The sequence below is a fragment of the Diabrotica undecimpunctata genome, chromosome 10 (genome assembly GCF_040954645.1).
Source record: "Diabrotica undecimpunctata isolate CICGRU chromosome 10, icDiaUnde3, whole genome shotgun sequence".
NCBI classification, from domain to species: Eukaryota; Metazoa; Arthropoda; class Insecta; order Coleoptera; family Chrysomelidae; genus Diabrotica; species Diabrotica undecimpunctata.
Genome location: NC_092812.1, coordinates 72,933,065 through 72,960,884, shown reverse-complemented (window position 1 = coordinate 72,960,884; position 27,820 = coordinate 72,933,065). Strand labels below are relative to the sequence as shown.

At 33.2% G+C, this 27,820-nt stretch overlaps 1 protein-coding gene across 3 annotated transcripts in view; it reads right to left on the bottom strand.

Moving 5' to 3' along the window:
* The window catches only part of Mef2 (myocyte enhancer factor 2), a 333,366-nt gene that overhangs the window by 303,006 nt on the left and 2,540 nt on the right, over nucleotides 1–27,820 (bottom strand). Inside the window, exon 2 of one of the 3 annotated variants that reach the window (XM_072546699.1) lies at nucleotides 26,431–26,475. The exons of the other annotated variants lie outside the window; for them this stretch is intronic. The gene's annotated coding sequence lies outside the window, so the exon portion shown is untranslated. The remainder of the gene's footprint in view (nucleotides 1–26,430; nucleotides 26,476–27,820) is intronic. 3 annotated transcript variants of the gene reach the window in all.

Sequence of the window (27,820 nt, the reverse complement as noted above, 5' to 3'; positions counted from 1 at the left end):
TCGACATATTCATTATGTTCAAATCCTGCATGTTCTTTAATCCAGAGAAAATGCATTGATTCCTTTGCTTAAAAGAATTTGATTAATATGTTTAATTCTATAAATGTATGGGCAGTCTTGTAAGTTTGGGTGGTCCATATTTACCAATGGATGTTAACACTGCTAAGGAGTCAGACAAAATTATATTATGGGCAAAATTAAGTTCAGCTACATATAATAAAGCTTCATATATTGCAATAGCCTCTGCTGCATAAATCGAAGTCTCCGGGTTCAGTTTGAATTTCTTTTTTAATTGTCCCGATGGTATAAAAAAACGCATCCGGTTACATCTGGAGATTTAGACGCATCTGTATATAGAGCTATTGCATCTTTGTAATTGCTCGTTATAGATAGAACAATATTTTTATTTAAATATGTTTTCACTATAATTTGGTACAATATCTGTATGTAAAAATAAAGAAGAGTAGTTTTTGAATTTGTAGTTCGTTCTATCTATATTTTTTAAAAGTGCTATATTTTGATTATACGCTTCGCAAAGTAAGGAAGATTTCTTTTTTTGCCAATATTTATTTATCAGGTGATGGCAATTCAAAATCACTATCTTTTCGTATAGAGATGAGTTCAGTGAGTTCATTAAATATTTTTTGGACAAAAAACTTCGTATATTTATTTAAAGGAGGTTCCAAGGCTTCCAAATATAAAGCTTGTACTGGAATGGATCTCATGGCTGCTAAACATATTCGTAAGGCTGAGTTCTGTAAAATGTTGATTTTGTTTAGTAGTACATTATTTGCTGATCCATACAAAACACTTCCGTAATCCAAAATAGATCGTATGTAAGCTTTGTAAAATAATAAACTTATTTCAACATCCGATCCCCACCAAGTTCTATTAATTGATTTAAGAAAGTTTAATCCCTTATTGCATCTGTTCAACATGTCATCAATATGTATCTTCCAGGTCAATTTCTGGTTGAGTATCACTCCCAGATATTTATTTGTGTTTTTAAAGGAAAATTGGTGCCTACCTAAATTGATTGTACTGGCATTAGGAAAGTTATGTCTGGTAAATAAACAAACTTGTGATTTACTGCAAGATAATTCAAAACCATTTTCTATAAACCATTTTTGATGGAATCCATACACTTTATTCAGGTTTTCAATGGATTGCTGATATTTTTTGTGTTCTGTATACAAACAGAAATCGTCAGCATATTGTACAATATTAAATGCAATATTAGTAATAGTGATGTTGTGTAGATCTGCTGTGTAAATGTTAAACAAAATAGGTCTCAAAACGGAGCCCTGAGGTAATCCTTTGTTATTAAGTCTAGGTCATATAAGAGTATGATTGTCTTTTAAATAAATTATCCTATTTGTGTACAGGTTCACAACGTTAGATGCAAACTGTGTTGGAATATGAAAAAATTTAATCATTTTTTTCTTGGAGAATTATAAGAGATACCGAGTCGTAAGCACCTTCGAAGTCTAAAAATAAAGCAGGTACATAACTGTTCCTGGAAAAACTGTTCTGAATGTCTACAATAAGAGTTGTTAAGGAATCTAAAGTTCCATAACTTTCTTAAAGCCATGTTGGTTAGCGGGTAAGGGACTTTGATCTCTTAGCCACCAATCTGCCCTAATTTTAATCATCCGTTTAAGAGTCTTCAATATACATGATAATAATGATATAGATACCGCTAGACTTAATCTTCATATATTTCGAGACGGCTTTTGATTCTATATATCTCAAAGCAGTGATTGAAGCTTTGACCAACCAAGGCATTGACAAACCATACGTACAGACTTTAGCAAATATAGACCAGCAAAAGATACGGTAAAAATTTATGAAAACACTCCAGAATTTCCCAATACCAAAGGCGTTCGACAAGGAGACACAATATCCCCAACGTTTTTCACTGCAACTCTAGAAAATATATTTAGCAAAATGAACTGGCAGAAAAAAGACCTATCCATTCATACACAATACGTCAGCCATCTAAGATTATTTGCAGACGACATCGCTCTGATCGCTAATAATCCTGCAGAACTTCAAGTCTCTACAAGACTTATAAACGACAAAAATATGTACAACGAGCTAGTGGATGTCCAACATGTAATAATAAACAACACTGCACTTGAGATAGTAGACGAGTATGTATACCTGAGACAATTAATACATAAATCTGGCTCCTTATTCCCAGAAACCAGCAGAAGAATGAAACCAGGATACCACCCCACCTGAAGAAAAAACCATTCGATCAGTTTATACTACCAATCGACATACGTCTGCGAAACTTAAAAACTACAGAAAGAGATACCCTATACAGACACTAGCGAAACTAAAAATCAGATAGAATCTATCAGACAGAAAATCGAGGAAAAATGTAATCCACAGAATTAAATCTTTAAAATGGCAGTGGGCGGGACATTTAGCGAGAAGTACTGATAATAGATGGTCGACTAGAATAACACTGTGGTATCCAAGAGGCGCCAAGAGACCAAGAAGACGTCCAAATTTAAGATGGGACTATGACATTTTCATCTCCAAGTTGGTACTCACCAGTAACTTGAGCAAACCTACTCGAGATTGGGTAATCAACCCCCAGTGGAAGATGGGGTCAAGGCTGACGAAGAAGAGGCGTTAAGACACCAAGACGGAGTCAAAATTTAAGAGACTATGAAATAAGAGAACTAACCGATACAATATGGCACAGAAAAGCGAATATTATCACACAATCGTGGTCAGAAATGAAGAATGACCTAATCGGTAGAGACTACGCTGAGAATAATGATAATGATGATGTTGATGATGATTATAATATATATATATATATATATATATATATATATATATATATATATATATATATATATTATAAAATATTAAAATAACTACATCTACTTTTATTCAACGTTAGTAAATATGAATAAATATCTGACTGTCAAGAGAACATCTTTCTGGGTGTAATCTGCAGTCACTTTTGTGGGAGGTACAATCTGGTACTTTTGTAATCTGATCTTTTATGGATCTTGAACTTTGCCCTAAACTTTGTCTACCATTGCCTATATGTACCACAGTAGATACAGGAGACACTGAAGATTCCATTTTTTGTTAACTGTTTAGGGTGTTTATCTTTTAATTTGGAGAATATTTTGTTAATGTTCAGTTAAGGTAATTTTGTTAATTGTTTTATTAGCAATTTTGTTATATTCTATAATAACTATATTGTTTTATTAGCAATTCTAGTTATAGCTGGAGTGATTTTTTTTTATTTAAGGTGTTGCAAAATTAATGTATCCTTGCCTACATAGGCAGTATCATAAGATAGTGGGATACAACAACATGGACAGGTATACAAATCAATCAACTACACAAATAAAAAAAGATGCTTTTTGCCAACGATCAGATGATAAATTAAAATTCTGAAAGTTAGCTCCAAAGAGGAATGGACGACATAATATATGTTATAAGTCAATGTATATAAGTTAAATGTCCTAACAACTATTTTAATTACCTACGGTATTACAGAAGTTTAGAGAAAGATAGAACATTAATAAGAAAACTGTCATGTTTTGTATATACATGCAGAACAATTAACAGACCATTGAAGGACTAAAAACCGAGTAAAAGCATTACAAGACTTAATAGAAAGCGAAATGAAGAAGTTGGTAGGTTATGACTAACCAGTTGACCAGATACCAATAGATAAAAATACCGATAAGGTGTTACAAAATAAATCTTTATTTAGCAGGTATATTGCTAAAATCAGTTCTTCCAGGTATTACTAAATTATTTTTTAATTTCTATTTGACATTAGCGAATTATTGTCCTTCCTTCACTGCTTTTATTAAAGACGTTTTCATCTAAAAGCATTTCATGGAAAAATTTTAAATGCAGTGTGGTGATTCATACATTTATTTCTCAAAATAAACAAAGAATCCGATATGTAAGTCGTTTTATCGGCCATAACTTTTACGAAAAAATAATGAGCTAGTTAATATTTATTGTAGATTGTTTGTGTATAAATTCAAATAAAATCTTTATTGCTGTAGCTGTAAACGACCAAATTCCAAATTCTATTTTATTCAATAGTAATAAATCAGTAGAAATATTTTAGGACCTAAAATTGCTCTCAAAAACCATAGTCGTGACACAATCATACATTTTTTTTCTTCTTCTCTGGAAGCCATCTTTTCTGCACCGGTCGTAGCTCAGACAATTGCCTTATGTTACATCTTCCATTAACATATAAATCCACGCATATTCGGAAGATCTTCTAGATATAATCCCTTTGTCAACAACCAATAAGACCTGTTACTTGGTTCTGGTATACCCAGGTCTCTTTTATCAAGACCAAATTGAACCTTCTCGTAGTAACAGAGGTCCAAGCTGCCTTACTGTGCTGAAGTGTGGAGTCTGTAGTACCCTGATTGGAGTCACGAAACCTTCACATCATCCATGACTATGAGTTTCCATACCGTGCTCCCATACAACACCAAAGCTATCATCCCTCGAGTTCGCCAGCTCTCTGGGACATAGCTTAGTCAACACTTTTTCCTTTTTTTTTCAGAATTATTAAGAATCCCAATTGCGAAAACCAAGAAGCCCTTTGAATGATTTTACGCAGCGCTGTGAAAAAATTACTGAGAGAAACAACGTTGCTCAGGAACTATTATATGGACGGAAATTTCGATAACGACTCTGCAAACGAAAGATGGAATTGAGATTAGGAACATGGAATACATGAACCCTGTACTGAGCTGGAGCACTCACATCTTTACTAGAATTAGTGAACACGTACAAAGTATGTGTTTTAGCACTGCAGGAAGATGGACGGGAACCGGCACTCTTGACAAGAGAACCCATTCCATATATTATAACTGCAATGAAAGTCAACACACAGATGGGGTGGGATTTATTGTAAACCACAAAACAAAAGGCCCTATTATTGACTTTGAAGCCTACAGTTAAAGAATGTGCTGTTTACGCTTAAAATGGAAATTCTTCGATTACAGTTTAATCAATCCACATGCCCGGACTACTGAAAAAAACAGAAGAAATAAAAGAACAATTCTTCGAAGACTTTGAGCAAGCCTACAGAAGATGTCCCAGAAATGACATTAAGATTGTATTCGGTGACATAAATGCAAGAATAGGACGAGAGCGAGTTTTCATGCCCACTATAGCCTACACAACATCAGTAGCGATAATGGATTACGACTGATAAACTTAGCAGCAGCACTAAACATGCTAGTCGCTAGCATGCTAGAATTTTAAAATAATATCCGAAAGAAACATCCAAATAGACGAGAGAAAGTCCAAGGTCGAGGAATTTTGATTTTGAATTAAATTTTAACCGGCAAAAGAGGTATGCCGTGTCACCTCGACCTCGGAGAGAACGATCATTCTGATTTTGGCAGTGTGGGTGGCCAGTTGAGTCGTGCTGGGTTGATCAGCATTTCGGTACGAATGACGCCCCACTTGCGTGAGCACCCTTTTACCGACATAGGTGTTTCTTTGTGGTGTTTGGCTTTCTAGGTGTTTTCTAAATTTCTGGTTTATCTCTTGTTATCAAGATAATGAAACATATCCTAACAGGAGAAAAACTGGAAACAGTGTCCATCCGGTTCATGGTTTCCTATGGCAACTGTAGTCTAAAACCTCTTGCAAGCAGTTCAACTATTTATTTGTCAGTGAATGACTCCGCATAGACTACAATCAAAGTGTATGATAAAACAAATGTAGTGATCTAAAAGTCAATGAAGTTCTCTTAGGAATGCAGTTAAACTACACAAAACACTACTGTCTTTTTATGTATATGAGACAAATCATATTATATAAAAGCAGACTGAAAAAATATGAAAATAACGAAAGATATGTTACCCTTAGATAATACGCTGGGTTTGATAAAAAATATTGTCAAAGTAATGGGGCAAGAAGCCTTTAAATACTTAGGGGACAAATTTCCTTCATTAAGTGAGGCTAAAGTTAAAGAAGGTAATGAAATGAAAAGGACAGAAAAGATTTGATTTCACGTTCAAAGCGTCTATGTATCTGTTGATACGTATTTCGACTTAATAAGTCTCATCAGAACAGTTATTCATAGCCGTAAATAGAACGGCTATGAATAGCTGTTCTGATGAGACTTATTAAGTCGAAATACGTATCAACAGATACATAGACGCTTTGAACGTGAAATCAAATCTTTTCTGTCTTTTTCATTTTATTCGGATCTACTCTGTATGAGTACAAGAAACAAATTCGTTAAGGATTTCTGCTTAGTTGAGGAGACATGTCGTGGAATGCAAATTTTAGATTCCCCATGTCTCTATTAACATCTTTATCAACGTCTGGCTATGCCTTGCAATTTTTAGAAGGCTCCAGATTAAAGCAGAAATCTGAATTTGTTTCGAAACTATCTTACCGATGTTTTTAAAGAAGGTACTTTTGTAGGGCCACAAATTTGTCAACTTATGAAGGATCCAGCATTTGACAGAGCATTGAAAAGCAAAAGCAAAGAAGCTTGAGAAGCTCTAAGGGAGTTATTCGTTGATTTTTAGGCAACAAAAGAGATGATAACTATCATAATTTAGTGAAAGTATTACTGGACAAATTCCAACAACTTTTCCGCCTAATTCTAAAGATGTGAGTGATAGAAGGATTCCATTAAGACATTTATGTAATCGAAAAAGGTACCAAAATCTTTTAAACTAAGCTTTGCTTGCAGATTTCCAAATGAATTCCCTATAATTCACTTACAAGAGACTAGCTAAAACGGTGACTATCGAACAAAGTAAATACATGAATCTCTTCAATCATAGCTCATAGCTGTGAACATAGCTCTCATTTAGAGCAATCCAAATGGACACTCAGTATTTAGTAAAAAATATTTGAGTTTTATCTCTCAATGTTTAAAGATAACATGTACGTATTTAGGCCAATTAAGTTATATTTTTACTCGACACAACTGTATAGACAGACGGGTTTGACAGTTGAAATGTGTAGTATAAGATATTACAAAAGACTCTCATCTAGGGATTCATCAATTTTTTAGTGGAACTACTATTAAATAAACAATAAAAACGTTAAACTCATTATTTTGCTCGTAACTTAAAAACTTGTCTATTTATAGATTTGACGTCAACAGACAACTTTTTTGGAAAAAAAAGATACGCTAAATTAAAATCGCTTAACAAAAAAACAGTTCTTACAAAATGGACAACAAAATCGGTGTTTTTGAATGTCATTAATAAATAACTTTTTTAATATTTATTAAAAATTGTTGAAATGTACCTGAACTTGAGGGTCATATCGTGTTTGAATTGTGTGAAAAAACTGAGCCAGATCGGTAGAATAGTTTTTCCAAAATTTAAATTGTTTATAAATTCTTTTGAAAAATGTGCTAATTTCTAAGACCGATCCAGATAATTTGACTGAATGGATCTCAATAATCCAGGGCTATGGAAAAAAGTTTAAAAAAATTACATTTATGTACACAAAATTATTTAACAATAAATAGCACTTTTTGAAATTATCAACATATACAATAACTCTGTAGAATTTAGTTCAAATTAAATGGCAAAAAATATTCGGAAACCTGCTTAAAAAACACAACTTTTATAAAAAAGAGGTCCTACGACCTTTAGGAGTCAAGATAGCCCCCCTTTTTTTGAAATCGCTGTTACGTTAAATAACAATTAAGGGCTGAAAATAATCAATATTTTATATGAAAAGTCAAAGTTTTTAACAAAACTTTTAGCACAAACAAAATTATTCAAAATTTTTAAACATGGGTGTTATAAACAAAGAGTACTTTTCTTTCCGACTAGAGTAAAAGGAGTGGGGCAAACCGAATGAAGTTCCAGCCGCGATCTCTAAAAAATCCAACACGGTTTCAAAATAGAGCGTTCGGAAAAAATGACATATCTCGGGTTCTACTGGACTAAATTTGCTTTTTCTTTTTTTAAACTGGGGTACCATGTTAAAATAATAACATTTATCGTATTCTTATTGCAAAATTATCCAAAACAAAGCAGCTAATAACTACGAGATGTACAAAGCTTTTGCTAAGTAACTTTTTATTGTTATTTTTTTTATTTATTTAAAATATATTTAGGGCAAAAAATCGTGTGTGTATATATATATATATATATATATGTATATGTATTATAAAAAATTATAAGTTCTTAAAGTTTAAATTCATAATTTTACTTGGCCAAAAATTGTTTAAGCAATATTTTTAAACATATTGTAAAATTAAAGTTTTTTTTTGCCGCAACAAGTTTTTTTAGGTTAATTGCCTCATTCTGAACAAAACACGTTAGTAACTTTTCTCTTAAATGCATCGTTTTCGAGCTATAAAAAATTTAAGGTCGTAAAAAGCCGAGCGAAAATAGTCACTTTCAAGGCTCGATAACTCAGTGAAAAATTAATATTTTATGTTTAGCAATCTTCAAATTAAACCTTAAACTCCATTTTATAAGATCTCGAAGACATTTTAATAATAACGTTATAGCAACCCATTGTTATTAATTGTTAATTTCAAGCCACGCGGAGTTCCCCGACCGCTAGATATACATATACGGTGTCGAAACCACATAAAAGATATTCAAGAAGTTATAATTTTTTATAAGTTAAACATATTTACTATACATGTCTACATCAACAAATAATACTAGTTTTTTTTTTATTCAAAGAAATAAATAATTACTTAATTTAAATTAAATTTATAAGCTGTTTCTAGTTTATTACCCCATTCCAAGTAAATGGAAGAATTCGGTTACAATCCTCCTCCACAAAAAACGGGATAAATCAGATCTCGAAAACTATAGGCCAATTAGTTTGCTTAACCACCTATACAAGCTCTTTACTCGAATACTGACAAACAGATTAGAAGCAGAACTCGATTTCTATCAATCAGAAGAACAGGCAGGATTCCGAGCGGGACACGGAACAAACGACCATTTGCAATGCCTTAAAACTCTAGTTGAAAAGTCTATCGAATATAACAGACCCCTTGCTCTTATCTTTGTCGACTTGCACAAAGCATTTGACACAGTCGAAACAGTTGCTATCTTAAAAGCACTATCAGAATGCAGAATAGATCACAGGTATGCAAATATTATTCGAAATATATACGAAAATGCGACAACAACCGTTAACCTCCATTGCATGACTGAGAAGATAAAAATTGGCAGAGGGGTGCGTAAACTATTTATAACAGTTATGGAGTACGCATTTAAACGGCTAGAGTGGGAATCAAAGGGTATTAGCATCGATGGAAAGATATTCAATCATCTCAGATATGCCGATGATATTGTTCTCATAACAGACAACTTAGGAGAAGCCAGAGTTATGCTACAATAACTACAGCAAGTAACCCAGAAAGTCGGTTTAAAAATAAACTATGGAAAAACAAAAATGATGACCAATCTCGTCCCCAATGAGCTAATAGAAATCGAAAAGTCGCCCATAGAACTTGTGGAAAAATATGTGTATTTGGGTCACGAAATAAGGTTAACGCGAGATAACCAAACATGCGAGCTACTCAGAAGAATAAGTCTGGGTTGGGCCGCATTCGGAAAAATGAGAGACGTATTTAAAACAAATATACCGATCCATTTAAAAAGAAAAGCTTTTAACCAGTGCGTTCTACCAGTCCTCACATACGGAGCAGAAACCTTAACTCTCACAAAAACATCAGCCAAAAAATTGAGAAGGACACAACGAAAAATGGAGAGATCAATGCTTGGAATAAGCTTAAGAAATAGAATAAGAAACGATGAAGTTCGTAGACGAACCGGAGTGGAAGACATTATCGAACATATTACAAGGCAAAAATGGAGATGGGCAGGACATGTTGCAAGAATGAAAGACGACAGTTGGACAAAAAAATTGCTTGAGTGGAGACCACGGGCTGACAAGCGAAGCCGAGGAAGACCCCCAACGCGATGGACCGACGACCTCAAAAGAATCGTGACCAATTGGATAGCAGAGGCGCAGAACAGAAGTAGATGGAAAAGTCTAAAGGAGGCCTATGTTAAACAATGGACAACTCAGGGCTGATTGATGATGATGATGATGATGACCCCATGAAACAAAGCCGAAAAATCACTTGAAAAATCCAAAAATTTGTGGGCACTATTTTTTAACTGGAATATCTGGGAGAAGTCAATAGAATAGACGTATTATCTCCTGGTTATTGAAACTTTTACTGCCTCATGACATGTAAAAAAGCGACTTTTTTCATTCATTTCAATATTGTGAAAAATCTACGAATTCTAGATAAAAAAGTTCAACAGACGACTTTCTTTAAAATGAGATTTTCTAAATAAAAAAATATTTATAAACAAGTTATAGCAAATTACACCCGAAAGTAAGAATGTTTTTCAAATATAATTATTGAAATAAACAATAAAAACATTTAAAACGCATTTCATAATGTGAGTTTTTATGTAGCTACTACATTTGCGAAAGATGGGCACAATCGGTCAAGTAGTTTTTAAACAGTTATATTTGTTTATCCCATTTGTTATTTTCAACAAAGGTAATTTTCAAATGGCTGTACAGGTGCTTTGTCAATAGAATTTTTTTTTGTGTGATTCTCTTTATAAAGTCTCAGATTTTCATGTTTTTTTTAAACTATAATAATTTTTAATTGTGTACTTCCGAATAATTGATGCAGAATGAAATACTTCTTCTTCTTCTTCTTTTGGCATCACAACCCTGGATGGGTCTTTGCCTGTCTGGCTATGTCCTTCCATTCAGATCTCTCTTGTGCCCTTCTCCATTGTCTTATGTTCATTGTTTTCAGGTCGTCTTCCACGTCATCCAACCATCTCGTTCTGGGCCTTCCTTTTTTTCGCCTTCCTATGGGCTTCCATTGTAACATTTTCTTTGTTGTTTTTGCATCGTTTTGTCTCTGCACATGTCCCAGCCATGACAGTCTTGACTTTTCACAAATCTTACAATGTCATAACCTTCATTTAACTCATTAACCTCGTTGTTTCTCCTGATTCTCCATGTGCCATCTTCCTCTTGTACTGGGCCATATACTTTCCTCAGTATTTTTCTCTCGAATGTCCCGAGTTGGGCTTCATCTTTTTTCGTCATTACCCAAGTTTCACATCCATAGGTTACTACGGGTCTAATCAGTGTTCTGTAGATAGTCATTTTGGTTCTTTTGTCTAATAATTTCGATGTCATCAATCTTTTATTAGCATAGTATGTACGATTCCCGCTGGAAATACGTGCATTAATTTCGCTACTTACGGAGTTCTTCTGGTTGATTTCTGTGCCGAGATATGTAAAGGCATCCACTCGTTCGATAGTATAGTTGTCTATTGTAATATTATTTTCATTGTCAGTTATTCTTTTGACTGTCATATACTTCGTTTTTGCTTCGTTTATTTTGAGACCTTTTTTTTGCTTGCTTCAGGATCAATTTGTTTGAACACTTCCATTAGTCGTGGCTTATTCCTACTAATGATGGCTACATCGTCTGCATATGCAGTAATTTGTACTGATTTGGTGTTTATATGGCCGGTTATATTGGTTTTTCTGATGACTGCCTCAAGAACTAGGTTGAATAGCATGGTTGATAGGGCATCTCCCTGTCTTACTCCCATGTTGATGTTAAACAGGGGAAAAACAGAATGAAATACTATTACCATTATATTGACAATATCCCTAACTTATGCAAATTTAGTCCCGTAGAACCAAAGATAATATTTTATGTCATTTTTCCGAGCACTCTATTTTGAAACTGTGTTGGATATTTTGAAGAGCGCGGCTGGCCTTTCATTAGGCTAGCCCCACTCCTTTTATTCTAGTTGGATTGAAAAGTATTCTTTGTTTACAACACTCCTGTTTAAACAATTTTCAATAATTTTTTTGCTAAAAGTTTTGTTACAAACTTTGAATTTTCTCATAAAAGATTGGTTAACTTCAGTCCTTAATGTTGTTAATTAAAGTAACAGTGATTTTTTTAAAAAAGGGGCTATCTTGCCTCCCAAAGGTCGTAGGACCTCTTTTTTAAAAGTTGTGTTTTTTAATCAGTTTTCCGAATATTTTTTGCCATTTAATTTGAACTGAATTCTACGGAGTTATTGTAAATGTTTATAAATATAAATCATTTTTTGTAAATAAATGTAATTTTTTTAAACTTTTTTTCCGTAGGTTATTAATATACATCTTAAAAAAGCCCCGGATTATTGAGATCCATACAGTCAAATTATCTGGACCGATTTTAAAAATTAGCTCATTTTTCAAAAAATCTTATAAACAAATTATATTTCGCAAAAACTATTCCACTGATCAGGCTTGCACACAATTCAAACACGTTAATACTCTCAAGTTCAGGTACATTTAAACAAATTTTAATAAAAAATAAAAAAGTTATTCACAATATTATGTCATTTTGTGTATCTTTTTTTCTGAAAAAGTTGTCTGTTGACGTCAAATCTCTAAAAAGATGTTTTAAATTATGAGCAAAATAATGAGTTTGACGTTTGATTGTTTATTTAAAAATAGTTCCACTAAAAAAATTGATAAATCCCTAGATGAGAGTTCTTTTTTAAGATCTCATACTACACATTTCAACTGTCAAACCCGTCTATACAGTTGTGACAAAAAATTCTAATTTTTTACTAACTGGTCTGGTCTAATTGTATATTATCATCAACTCCAGAGCTAATTTTTTTCAACCCAAAAGATTTGGCTCATGAAATGAAGGAAACATTAAAAAAAATTGTTTAGCAGTGTAATTAAAACGAAAGAAAAAAATCAAGAATATGCGCATACTGGAGAAATAATTAGAATAAGAAGAGACTAGTGGAATTATCAAGAAGCAGATTGAAAACAATAATAAATATGCCACATACCGATGAGAAAAAAAATATTCGTCTGAGTTTCTGAGATGGTTTTCATTATAACAATAATTGCTTAACTAAAAGCATATAAAATGTGAAATAAAGCTAGTTTTTTCTCTTCGTAAAGTTAAAGAATAGAATAGTAAATTAAAGAATAGTAAAATATAAATTCTCCGTCTTAAATACCAACACGACGTATGTTCCTTCGCCGTTAAAATAAACGTGGAACCTGAGATGCAGTTGCGGTGGAGACAATTGCGCGTCTTAGCTTCTGCTTCTTGAGGAGACGATACGGTAAGAGGAAATTGGTGGATCAGGGTCGGGTGCGGGGCTAGGGAAGGATACTCTCAGCAACGCCACGTGTACGCGAGAAATATCTGTTCACAGCTGGATGTAGGACACCGGGGGACATATTTACGGTGTACATGTGTGGGTTGTAAACCAATAGATGTAGACGAAAATAAGGACCAAATATGGCAAAGGCATTCTTATTACTATACTGAATATAATGAGGCTTAAATATAATAAGCCAAATAAAAATTTTAATATAATATTTGATAATTTTGCAACATCTTATAGAAATAATTCTAATAAGTGAAAAAAAAACAGAACTGTATTTAAAATCTATGTTTTCATACAAAAATACAGAAACAAAAAAAGTACAATTATCAAGAAGCTGAGATTAAGCTGAGATAAGAATTATGTTAATGAATACAATATTAAATATACGAAACATAAGTAACTGGAATGAAGCAACCGTATTATTACTGTTAAATTAGGGAGACAAGAAAGAATTAAAAATTATAGACCGAGTAATTTACTTAATATAATCAAAATGATCACCAACACAGGTTTCTTATTGATTTTTGACAATTTCCATGTCTCTGATCCATATAAAATGACTGGTCTCATCAGGGTTTTGTATATTTGACATTTAGTTTTTCTTGTAATGTTATCTGATCTTAAATATCTAATTAGTTCGTCATACGTTTTATTTGCAATATGTATCCGTCTTTTAACTCTTCGCCGACATTGTTGTCTACAGTGACTAGTGAGCCTGGGTGTGTCAAACTTTTAACGCTTTCAATATTGTATGGTCTAAATCTTCTATGGTTTGATTCTGTAAGTCTCTCATTAATGTTGAATTCCTGACATTCATGTATTTAATTTTCGTTTCATTAATTTTTCTTCTCTTTCTATCGAATTAAATTCCTCTATCATGTCTCTTTTGCTTCTAGCTATGATATCGGCATCATCTGCAAACGCTAGTATTTTTACAATTTTTTTTGTTAATAGATTTGTGTGTAATCAGATTAGACAAATAATAGAATTATTTCTCTAATGTGATGCTATATAAAATACAAGATACGGCATCTCCTTGTCGTAGACCTTTTCTCACATGGAATGTATTCGCTGTGTTTGTTTTGAATTCGAATTTTGCTCTGTACTTTAAGTGTTTCTTTTACTAGTGCAATGGGCTGTGTTGAAATATTAAACTCTTCAGTGTCTGGATCAGAAACTTTCTATTAATGTTATCATTTGTACCTTAAAATCAATAAAATATGGTACGTGTCTTATTAAATTCACTAGTTTTTTCAGGATCTGCCTCAAGACGGATATCTGCTCTATTGCGGATTTCTATCTGCAGAAACCACATTTTGTTTATGCACATCAACTGTTTGTTTCGTATGATACGAGGCGTGTTTTTTAAGTAAGTACCGTTTTGGAATTAAAAAAAGACGTGCAAAGATATGGCAATAATTTTATTTTTACATGAAAGCCTGTACCTTAATCTACTTTTATACATAATTTCCTTGAATATTGAGGCACTTGTCATAACGTGGCACCAGTTTTTGAATACCCTCCTGATAAAATTCTGCCGTCTGACTTGTTAACCACTGCATCACAAATGTTTTGACTTCGTTATCGTCTTGAAGACGCTGACCGCCTAGGTGTTTCTTCAAGTGCTGGAACAAATGGTAGTCGCTGGGCGCCAGATCAGGGCTGTATGGAGGATGATCTAGAGTTTCCCATTTAAATGATTTGATGAGATCTTTGGTCTGATTAGCCACATGTGGACGGGCATTGTCATGCAGCAAAACGATACCCTTACTCAACTTGCCACGTCTTTTGTTCTGGATTGCACGACGCAGATTTTTCAATGTCTCACAATAAGACGCTGCATTGATTGTCTCATTACGAGGCAGAAACTCCACTAGCAATACTCCTTTTCTGTCCCAAAAAACTGTGCACATGATTTTCCGCGCAGAAATTGTTTGCTTAAACTTCACTCTTTTGGGTGATGATGAATGTCGCCATTCCATGGATTGTTGTTTCGATTCTGGTGTGACGTAGGCCACCCACGTTTCGTCACCAGTAACAATTTGGTCTAAAAAATCTTCACCTTCACTGTGGTACAGAAAAGTCAATGCACTGCCTAAACGTTGGGTTTTGTGTAAATCCGTCAACATTTTTGGAACCCAAAGTGAACACAATTTCCGGTAATTCAAGTTCTCGGTAACAATGCGATACAAAACACTACGAGAATACTGAGGAAAGCAGTCGGACAATGATGAAATTGTAAAGCGTCTGTTTTCTCTCACCTTTTCGTCCACTTTCTGCAACAAATTTTCATTAACGACCGAAGGACGCCCACTCCGTTCTTCATCATGCACATTTGTGCGGCCATCTTTAAATGCTCTCACCCATTTCCTTACCATTCCATCACTCATAATGTTTTGTCCGTAAACTTCAACGATCTCACGATGAATATCGATCGGTTTTACGCCTTTAGCACTAAGAAATCGTATAACAGCCCGTACTTCATAATCAGTGTGACTCACGATTGTTGGAGGCATCTTAAACACTGGAGTAAACAAGTATACAATGAAGAATCAGACTGTAATGGCGTCAGTGCGTAGACAAGAGATATAGGTAACCAGCGCTCATGCGCGGAACGCCGACCGTAGCGCTGTGGCGGCGGAATCGCAAAATGGTACTTACTTAAAAAACATGCCTCGTATATATCAAAATACGAGAGGTTAAGAGTCATATTTTAAATATCTGCCAATGAGTCATTTAAAAATAAAACAACTCAATTTATTAAATTATGATACATATTGGAAAGATCTTTTTTTTTATTTACAAATAATAGACGCTTTAACTACCTGGGTCATTAGCGACATTAGTTATTACATTATATTAAATTATATAAAGATGTATCTTTAAGAAACCTAATTAAGTTTTTGGTATTTAAATGATCACCTAATACTGTTTTTAAATCACTGGAAATATTGTTATTTGTCTGTTCACTATATATTTTCCACATTCTGTTAGGAGGTGTTTAACAGTAATGTTGACTTGACAATATTCACACACTGGAATGACTTCCTTAGTCATTAGGTACTTATACCTAAAACACGGTTTCACTGTCAATTTAAATCCTTTTAATTTAGATTCCATAAGTCCCACTTATTTTGCCACGCACTGATCAATTTTTATTTGACGAATTATTTTATGTCACTGGAGATAGTCTTTGACACTATTACTGCATGATCGTTTTTGGTAGATTCTCTTCCTTGTAGTTCTGCTTTTTCATTACCTTGTGTTCTAATGTGAGATAAATTTGATTTCGGAACCAGATTCTTGTAAGACCAAGTTCTTTCTTGACAAGTAGGACTATAGGGTTCTTAGTATATAGTTGACCAATTGTTGTTAACGATTTTAGAGAATCTGTGTAAATGACGGAGGAAGAATGGTTTGTGATAGGAATGAGGCTTGTAATATTGCATATAATTCTGCTGTGTATATAGAGGTGGTTGACATTAATTTAAATTTGGAAGAGGAATGTGGAGTGACAAATGATGATTCTACACCGTTTGCAGATTTGGAGGCATATGTATAAATGCAAAAACTTTTCCCACAAGTCTAGAGTTCCTTTAAAAATGACTGTCGGATTACATTGGGTGATGTCTCTGATTTGTGATATTGGAGTAGCGTCGTATTGATTTCGGGAATCATGATTAACCAGGAAGGTTTTACATTTGAAGGAAAGAGGTCAAAAATTTGATGTTGCAGAACTTTTAAATTTCTTGGGACTCTTTCATAGAATGGTATATCGAACTCATTTTTTAAAAGTTTCTAGGTAACGGTCCGTAAATGTATTTCGAAACACTGGGTGGAAATTGTTACTGGCGACTAAAGATGCATATGATAGGCAGAAATACTTCCTTCGTAGGGTAAGAGGTGGTTCTCCCCTAAGGTATTCGAGATTCATAACTGATGTGGTTCTAAATGCACCTGTGACAATGCGAAGTGCTGTGTTTTGAATGCTTTCAAGTTGCTTGGTAACATGTTTTTTAACACAGGCATATAAAATAGCTCCATAATCTATTTTTGATCTAACGAGTTACTTATAAAAATTTAATAATTTGGCTTCGTTGGTTCTCCATTTTTTATTTGATGTTTTCATTACATTTTGGCAAGACTTTTTTATTTCTGAAATATGTTGTTTCCACGTTAGTTTTTGGTCAAATACCATTCCCAGAAAATTGAGAATGTCATTGCCTTGCCATACAGTTTTAAAGGTGATATTTGGAGCCGGTGCCTTCTTGAGAAAAGCATGCATCTTGTTTTTAGTTGGGAGAATTGCTGGCCTACTGACGTGGACCATATCTCTAGTTTATAAATGGATTCTTGTAAGTGTTTTTGAATCATTCTTATATTCTTGCCCTTTGCAAATGACCTTGAAAGTATCTGTACGTCGGCTCATCCAAAATTATTAAAATTTTTACAGTCGAAGCGTAAATTTCTACTTTGCGCATGCAGGGCGCATAGCCGTTCAAATCAAATTCAGATCCACTACCTCTAGCCATACTATTTTTATAAATTCTTGTACAAAACTAAGACAAGCAGAAATCTTTATTTATAATATTTCTGCTTTGAACGGTCCTGTATAAAAACGTTATAATCTGCGCTACCAAGTATTTTCAAATTGAGTATAGTTTGATTAAAACTAACTTGATCAAAATTTATAAATTTAAATAAAAATAGCAAACACCGAATGAAACACAAATATTTCCTTTAATAAAATTTCGTGTTTTTCCCTTCGTGTCGCCCATATGATTAATTTAAAAATAAAAGGCGATATTTATTATTCAAGGATTTAAGCAATTCCGTACGGTTTCGGCTAAATTCCGAAAAGCGATAAATTTGGCAACAAGCTGTGTATGCTCTTCCCTGGATACATAGCTACCGCTAAGCCGGGAAACAGGGAACGTGTGTCTGTCTGTCTCATGAGATATTGCTCGATTTTATTCAATTATAAAATAAATTTATTATTTCTTCATTTATATGAACAGTAGTAAAAATTTATAAAAAAAAAAGTTCAAAATTTTGAGAAAATGTATTTAAGTGATCAAGAAAAATGTTTTATGATATATTTGTGTTTTTATATAAAAAATAACCTCCATTAATTTCGAATCAATACAATTATAGACGCGAACCTCAATTTTCCATCTCTGAAGTATGAATTTTTATTTAACATGTGAATGTAAAAATTAAAACTGGATTCACAAATTAAAAGAATATGCATTTAAATTACTTACAGTTTTCTACTAGAAAAATGTGAAGATAGAAAAATAAGTTTGCTAGATTTACCTTAAAAAAGCTTTTAAATATTATATGTACATTCATGCGCGGATCTAGAATTCATAATAGGGGGAGCTAGATTTATATTATTATTATTATTATCCAGATTTACCCATACGGCTCTCATTTCCTCTAAGGGAAAATTCACTTATCCCAAATATCTACGGTATGAAAAGGATTGAGCTCTAGTGGAACTCTTTCCGTGTTATCGAACCCTAGGTTCACTGGAGTATCTGCCAAAAATTTTCGACCACCTCTGGACGTCGAGAGTAGTACATCTTTCTGCATGGTCTTATAGAAATGTTCATTTAGACCCAGCTTTTTTATGCTTTCAAGGAGGTACTTAAAACATACAGAACTACTAGAAACATTAATACAACATGGTGTATACTACAAGAATGTGCCCTTTGTTAAGAGCCAGTAAAACGAATGACATCGATCAAAACAAAAGATCACCCCACAACAGTCATGCCAATAAAGACTGCGTACTTTTCTCATTCGACACACACTGAAAAGTAAAGGTAAGAGGAATGAAAGAGACACACGACTGCCATAATTCAAAATGAAACATTAACCTTTACATAACGAATAACCTCTTCAAAAAAGTTCCTGGTAGAAAATGGACATGGTTAAGTCCAGACAGTGTCACTAGAAATTAAATAGATTACATATTATCTAATCGAAAAGAAATAGTCCAAGACGTAATTATGTTCAATAAGTTTTCAGTAGGCAGAGACATTGAGATGTGAGAGGAAAATTAATAATAAATGTCAAGATGGAAATGACCAAGCTTGTAACAATGTAGAAACTAACAGTGTTTAAACCCAATATCTAGGAAATAGACCTAGGTATTGGCTATAAGAAAGCTTGTAACAATGAAGAAGCTAACAGTGCTTAGGCCTAATACCCAAAAGAATTTTTTTATGGCCACACTCTCGAAACTTCGTTTCGACGAAATTTAGGGCTTTGCGAAGTAGGCGTAGGTCATTTGTCCCTCAATCTATCAAAAAGTAACGAATTTCATGTTAGAAAAACTGTAGAACCACAATAGTATTTTTTATTTTAATCAACAGTTTTTACTAAATAAACAGCGGAAAAAATTTTGTCGGAAAAAAAATTTGGGCAATTAATATTACATCGTTAATATCGAGAAATACCAGAGTTATGTGGTAACCTTGTACAATTTGCAGAGAGCATATTAGGGGATTCTTGCAACCCATGGTTATGAGTATTGTCTTCAGAGTGGCCTTAACCAGGTATCAGAATGGAGCATGAAATGGGCTGTTCCAATAAATACGCGTAAGTGTTGTGTCGTTCAATGTGGATATAATAATCCTTATATAACATATATTTGTATGGAGTTCCTCTGAAATCGGTACAGGAAGTTAATTATCTTGGTGTTACGGTCAACCAAACGTTAAGTTGACCTACTTAAAAAGCAAAAATAGTTAGTAAAGAGAACTCTGCTGTATACTTTGTATCAAAACCTTTCATAGAATATCTCCAGACTTGTTTTTGAAACTCTATAAGAGCTACGTCAGACCTCACTTAGAATTTGAGGTTTGGTCACCCCATTTGCAAAGGGACATTAATTTATTCCAAGGAGTATAACAAAGAGCTACTAAGCTACCATTTAATTATGAAAGATTCAACTATGAAACTCAACTAAGAAAGTTCAAGTTGTCTCCATTAACTCATACACGAGAAAGAGGTGATGTCATATCTACTTATAGAATTTTTGGGGGGATTTTTGGGGAACATCAAACTTTTTTAATATTAACGAAGATGACAGACTAAGACGTCATAATTATAAATTGAAAAATGAGTCTTTTAAATCCTGATGAAAGCTAACAGGATATTGTACCTAGTATTATGTTAACTATAATGTTTGTATTTTTTTTTTTTTGGTAGAGATATATTTGATATGATTTCTCTTCATTACAATAAATTTTGTAATCTTATATATACTTTGTAATATTTGTATTTAATTTGCTATTATTGCAAGAACTTTTTCTAAGTACTAATTCTTTTGGATATTATTTTTACTTCAGAAAATTTGATTTTTTTTGTTTATTTGATGTTTGATATTTAGTTTAGTACCTACAAATATTTTGTAATTTGGGTCACATAAGCTCAGCTTTGGCTCGATATCATTGTTTAATAATAATAATAATGTGTTATACAGAAAACATGTCACTAACAATAATGTAATAAATATTTGAATGGCTCAGGTATACCGGAAATTACATCATCAAAAATTGAGAAATTAAAAACAACACAGCCCCAGGAGAAGTTGTCATCAATATTAATAATTATTTTTTTCATTGTGCATAATAGGTCTCTAATTAGGCTAAATGATTACGGTATTACATTATATTTCAAATATTTTCATTTTTTTAGCGAAAATATAAATATTTAGGTTGAATTTTTTAATGTTAGCCTCTTGTTTTTACTCCCTTAATTATTTTTCTTAATACATTATTTTGTGATTAATTAAATGAATAAGTTTTAAAAACGGCAGTGCAACATTTCTCAGTGTAATATTTCTACTTTGACATCTGCCATAATATGTGAATAAATAAGACAGATTGGTCATGTTTAAAGTCCATAAAAATAATATTTGTTACTATTAATCTTCGCTCTGGCCCCAGAAAACTTCTGTACGGCACGTGCGCCAGTTAATTTTTTCAATAACAGCTGAAAGTTGATGTACATACCTCCCTGAAGGTGCTTTTGTTCCCCTCAATAATTGTCGTCGGGTAACGTTACAGATTTACACAATGTACTGATGTTATGTTGCTACCAATGTCTTTGTATATCTGTGGACGATGCCAATGTGAAATCAAATTAGACGTTGCATTTAAAGGTTACTAAAATCCCTATCAAAAGTTAACAACGAGGTAAAATGATTAAAGATTTAAGTTAAAAATATCATAGCATTTCAACAACTTTTTCACAATTTCCTTTTTATGAGAATTAAAATAAATTTTCTCCTCAATGTTATATTCCGATTGAACATTTGAGTTGAGAGTTAAGATCTACATTTCCGGCTCTTTATTCCTTTAAAGGTAACATAAAAAATTATTAGTTTTGTACTAACAGCGAAAACATCTCAAACGTCTCATTTTATTTCTGTGAAATTTAATTGTCATATAACAGAGCATTTGAAGATACATGAACACCTCGCAATACTGTTCGAAGTATAGTTTCTAATAGAACAGGAAGGTATCTGTTTTTAAAATGACTACATTTACGTGGGAAGTATATCAACGTAGTTTTTTGCATAGATCGCTTCCAAGTATCATTAGAAATCATAATTTCACTATGCGTGAATTCTCAAAAGTGTGCTTAACTTTTTATTAAATAATATATTAAAATTGTTAAAAAATTCAGTATTTTTCATCGTTTTTACCAATCCAATGTTTTAACCTTGTTTATGCTATTGCCTCTTCAAGGAAGGGGTACTCCTTTTTCGGAGCAAGGTGGGTGTGGTAAACGTGATGACAATGACGTGAAGGCATGTGTGATATGGACGATATAATGAAGCGCACAAGAGGAATTGAAGGCTAAACAAGTCAAAGGGAGGTACTTCAAGGGGTTACCAGCCATACTGGGAACGGCTCTTAATCAGCGTTTTGGCTTGCATTTGGCCTGGACGATTGCATGGCGTCTTTAGTATTTGTTTGGCTCGGTTGTTCGAGCCTGCAATAGTGCAAAGGATATACCTTATGGTGAGGGATAGGATTCTGTCCTTAATCGGTGTTAGATTGGCTACCTGATGGATAGTTTCTTCACTTCCTCATGCAGAATCTAAGGATTTTCCTTTCAGTGGACATTATGGTGTTAATTTGGCGGCTCTTAAGTGATGCGTAGACGCATGCCTTGTATTCGATTAGTGGTCTTATGAAGGGTTTGTACCGTATGTCGGTTTTCTAGTTGAGAGTCCTGCTAAAATGAACCCCCAAATAGAAAACCGAGTTTCTGAGAATAAGATCTCCTAACAAGGTTATCCTGCCAAGAATATCACGACAATTGGAAGATTTGAATAATATAAGTTGTGTTTTGGAGACGTTTATAGTCACTCTCCATTTATTGCACCGCCTAATAATTCGATCTAGATAGTTTTGTGCTCTTTCGAATACAGACATTTGTCCACGCTCTCTATGTGCCCCTGACGTGAGGACAACAGTGGAGCAAGAATTGAGCCCTGGGGTAATCCAGCTTGTGGAGTAAAGGATGTGGATAAAATGTCGCCAACTTTGATCCTGATCGTCCGATTGGAGAGATAGGAATTTATTAGTTTAACGAAAGGAGTGGGCAGTCCAGCAAGGTGGAATATTTTGACCAGTCCTGTGTGCCAGATCTGATCGAATGCCTTCTGAACGTCCAGGAATATGCCTATGACGTGTTTTCTTTCATTAATTGATTGTGAAATGAAAGTTGTTGCTTCAACCAATGCATTTTGCGTGGAATGTCCAGCCCTGAATCCGAATTGGTAATTAGGAATGGCGAAGTGAGCGTCTAGGAATTCTACGAGTCTTTCCTTAAGAATCCTCTCGTAGACTTTACCTAGGGTGCTCAGTAGAGAAATTGGTCTATACGATTCAGGGTTGGTTAGGGGTTTCCCTTGTTTGGGAATCATAACTGGAACCACTTTCCATGGAATTGGAAAATAGCTCAGCGTAAGACATGCATTGATTATGTTGGTGAGCAACGGGATTATATTCTCTGGAAGATGTTTGAGACATCTTCCAAACAGAACCTTCTATGACCAATAACAAGAAACAGGCTGAGATATTGCAGCGGCCGGCTTTCCCCTCCACTTTTCGGTGGCGGTATTTTACGAATACCATAATTCTAACGGGTTATAACTTTTAACTTCTTCACTGTGTATGCCATCTATCAGTTAAATCATAAAATTTAGATCTTCTTTTACAATTTGTTCCAGTATCAGCTTTTAATGTTAATAAATAATGGAAATATGATTTTAAGAAAAAAAATGGTATCTGATTTTCTATTGGTCATAGGTTCTGGTTTTTTTAAAAAGTGTGTTTTTTAACCAGCTTTTCGTTTAACCTACATACAAGTGTATGACATAAAAAATGTCAAAGTTATTATAAAGGTTTATAAGCTAAAAAGTCATCCCTTTTCACACTGTTTTTTAATAACAAATTTAATTTATAATTTTGAGATTTTTTAATGTACCAAAAACGAAGCCGCAACGAATCGATAGCTATTTACAAAATACCTCTAGAGCGACTGCTTGGGCAAGTACAGCTGTTTAAATAATCGCTCTCCGGGATAAACAAATTGAATTTAGCACACATAACTCTTATTATTAATAATTAAATAATCTCTAATGCCACAGTTTTCAATAGTTATAATACATGTCATTATGCAAAAGACAAAGTTATCAACATTTATAACTTACTGCAAAAATAAGGGTTTTTTGAAATTTTATCGGGTCCATTTATTAATGTATTTTTATTTTGAAACTCTCAATATTAAAGAACTTTTTATGATCTATAACTTTTATTTGAACATTTTTCACTGTTTAACGATTGTTTGTCACATAATTGTTATCAGCTACCACTCATATACCTTTTAGAACCTTTGAATATCTGTATAAGATTTTTTCAGCTTTTTTTCTTACCAGTCTAATGTAAAAAAACTGAAAAATTATAAAATTAAAAAAATACAGATATTTCAAGGTTATAAAAGCTATATGAAGGGTAGCTGATCAGAAATCCGTGAAGACGTACAGTGCTTTTTTGCTTTGTTTTTTTAAGTGAAAAAATATTTTTTGCCTATAAAACATTTTTTATACATTTACGAGTAAAATGGTTCAAATAAAAGTTGTAGACCATAAAAAGTTATGTAATTTTGAGAGTATCCAAATTAAAATACATAAACAATTGACCGAGATAATTGCAAAAAACCATTATTTTTGCCATGATTTATTGTTAATAACTTTGTTTTTTTGTATAACGACATGTAATATAGCTACTTGAAATTATGACAATTAATGATTTATTAAAGTGTGCTAAATATTACCCAGATCGAGCAAATAGTTTAACATTGTATTAAATCTTTTATTAAAAAACATTTTGAAAAGGGAATATAAGCTTTTTAGCTTATAAATATTTACTTATACTAACTTTAATATTGTTTAGCCACACACTTATATGTAGGCTCAATCAAAAGCTGGTGAAAAAACACATTTTCTAAAAAAAAACAGAACTTTATATGACCAATAGGAACCAAGATAGCATTTTGTTGTTAAAATCATACTTCTATTGTTTATTAACATTAAGAACTGAAAATTGAAAGGATTCTAAATGAAGATCTACATTTTGTGATACAATTTATAGATGGAATATACAATGAAGGAGTAAAAAGTTATAACCTGTTAAAATGGTGGTACTCGTAAAATGCTGGAAAAGTGGAGGGGGAGTTTTAGATTGGGATAGGTCAACAAAATATTAAGAATTATGCTATTTTCATCTTTCGGAAAATCCCGGAATTAATTAAATTTTTTCATAAAAAAGTTATTGAATTTTACTATGACTTCGTAAAAAATGTTTAAATTTTATTGATAAGTGTATATTTTACTTATAAATATACAATAATTCTTTTTTTATTTCTTTTATTTAATTTTATAGTTTTTTCTTTCAACAAAATAATTCCTTTTATAATAATAGCATTTAATGAAGATAAGTATAAATATTTTTGTAATTCACTCCTCTCCTTTTCGAGTACGAGTATGATGTATGACTCCCATCATTTTAACGGGTTATAACTTTTTATTTTTCGGTATATACCATTTATAAAATGGATAATAAAATTTAGATCTTCATTTATAATCTGTTCAATATTCAGCTCTTAATGTTAATAAATAATGGAAATATGATTTTTAGAGAAAAAATGCTATCTTGTTTCCTATTGGTCATAGGTTTTGTTTTGTTTTGGAAAGTGTGCTTTTTCACCAGCTTTTCATTAAGTCGACTAACAAGCATGTGACATAAAAAATGTCAAAGCTATTACAATTGTTTATAAGCTAAAAAGTCAGTCCTTTTTCTAACTTTTTTAATAACAAATTTAATAAAATGTTGCAGTTTTTTAATACACCTTAAAAAATGTACTCTTATAGAATCGATTTCGAGTTACCTCTAGATTGAGTGTCCGAACAAGAACAGTTGTTTAGTATCGCTCTCCGGGATAAATAAATTGAATATCTTATAAACGATTCGGTCGATCTATTTAAAATTTAACACACTTTAATAACTCATTAGCTGCCACAATTTTAAGTAGTTATATTACATGCCATTATGCAAAAACAAAGTTATTATCATTTATAAATTACTGCAAAATTAAGAGTTTTTTGCCACTATCTTGTTGAATTCATTGGTGTATTTTTAGAAACTAGAAAATTGAAGAAAATTTGAAGATCTACAATTTTTATTTGAACCATTTTTCTCTAAACTGTATAAGAAACGTTTTATACGCAAAAATTCCTTTATGACTTTTTAAGATTGTTTAAAACAAAAACAAAGCAAAATCAGCTGTACATCTTCACGAATTTTTTATCAGCTACCCCTCATATACCTTTTAATATCTGTATAAGATTTTTACGTGAAATCAATGATTTTTTAACACATCGACTGGGTATATCTTACATAAAATTTACATGACATGATACACTATAAAAAATCTGTGCTTATAGAGAAAGAAGAAATTATTTGTTGGATGACGCGATACTTAAGAGAAATTCAAAAACTGAGAAGAGAGAGCACTAATATTTTGTATTTGGGTGAATCACGAATCAAGGCAGCATTTATATTAAAAAATGTAACACGACACTTTTTTCAATCTATATGATATTCTACTATTAGTTAATATGTACAAATACCTGGGGATTCATTTGGGGCAGTAGACTGAAATGAGGTACTCACATCTGAAAAAAAAAGGCTGTATTTTAAAACCCGTATGGTTACATGGAACATAAATTTGGTACTAAATCATGAGTCCACGGTGAGGTTTTGATATTAACTACTATATTTTATCGGAATTAACCATAAAATGAAATTGTGAATTGTATTTTATGTAAGAACGATCATGGAGCTGGAAACGGCAATGTCAAATATTAAGTATCTTTATTTATAATTGTAGTTTATTTCCATAAAACATAGTAGTTACTATTCCACGAAACATTACGAATCAGACGTTATAGTGAGACGAAGACATATCTTCTCTCGGATTCCCCCCATATTCGGATAGGGCCAACCCTGTCCGAAGCTGGAACCATGAAGGCTGGTGTGCCACAGGGAGCAGGCCATATTTATACACCATATACTAGGGAGCAGGCCATATTACAGCAGACACCCCAACCGAACCCAGATCATTGCTAAGTCTATAAGCAAATGATACAGCGATAGCTGTTAGCAGTATCAGCCCAGATCTAGCAGCAAGATACCTAGAAAGGGCACTTAACGAACTACAAGATTGGTGTGTACAGTGGAAGACAGCTGTCAACGCTGACAAAACACGTGGTTCGCGGAACCTGAGCATCCAGGTCACGTACTGACAAACGTGGGCTCGATGACCAGACCCTTCGGGCGCTCAGTCGACTAGGAGAACAAAAATTATTTTGCCAATTCGGCGGTTGAGTGACCGAGCACACACAATCCGGTCGGGAAGTTACCGACTTAAGCTCGCTGTCTGGAACACACATTTTGGGAGACAAGTCCAAAATCATGTAAAAATTAACTTCAGTCATTCATAGGGAGAAAAACTCTCTAGCTACCCCAAAAATCCACTTAACGTTACCACTAAGCCACTTGGCTTAACCACATAAATTGAAACAGATGATGTCCGATTACCCAAAGCATCCAAAGCAACTTTCGGTACAAAACCTCCCATTCGTTATGTCCTGCGATGGGGAGTGGTGGTTGATTATAGCTTGGAGGCAGATAGGTACCACTCCATTACGGAGTGTGACCAGTTTGATCTTCGGACATGTGGGTCCCACTATTCCATTGTAACACACATCTCACTCGGAACTGGGGTTCTACAAGAATTGTTGTGTATGTGGGCGTCTGCTACTGGGCGGCGTTATGTTGTGATTCTTCCTCACGTTTCATGTGTAGCTGCGGCAGATATCAAAAGCTGCTGAGACAACATCTTGTCGCTGATTGAGCAATGTTAATGTATTATTACAAGATATCGGCCGTGAAAGCCTACGTCCATTGATAAAATGTTAATGATAAAAATAAAACAAAATTTAGGAAACATTGATATAA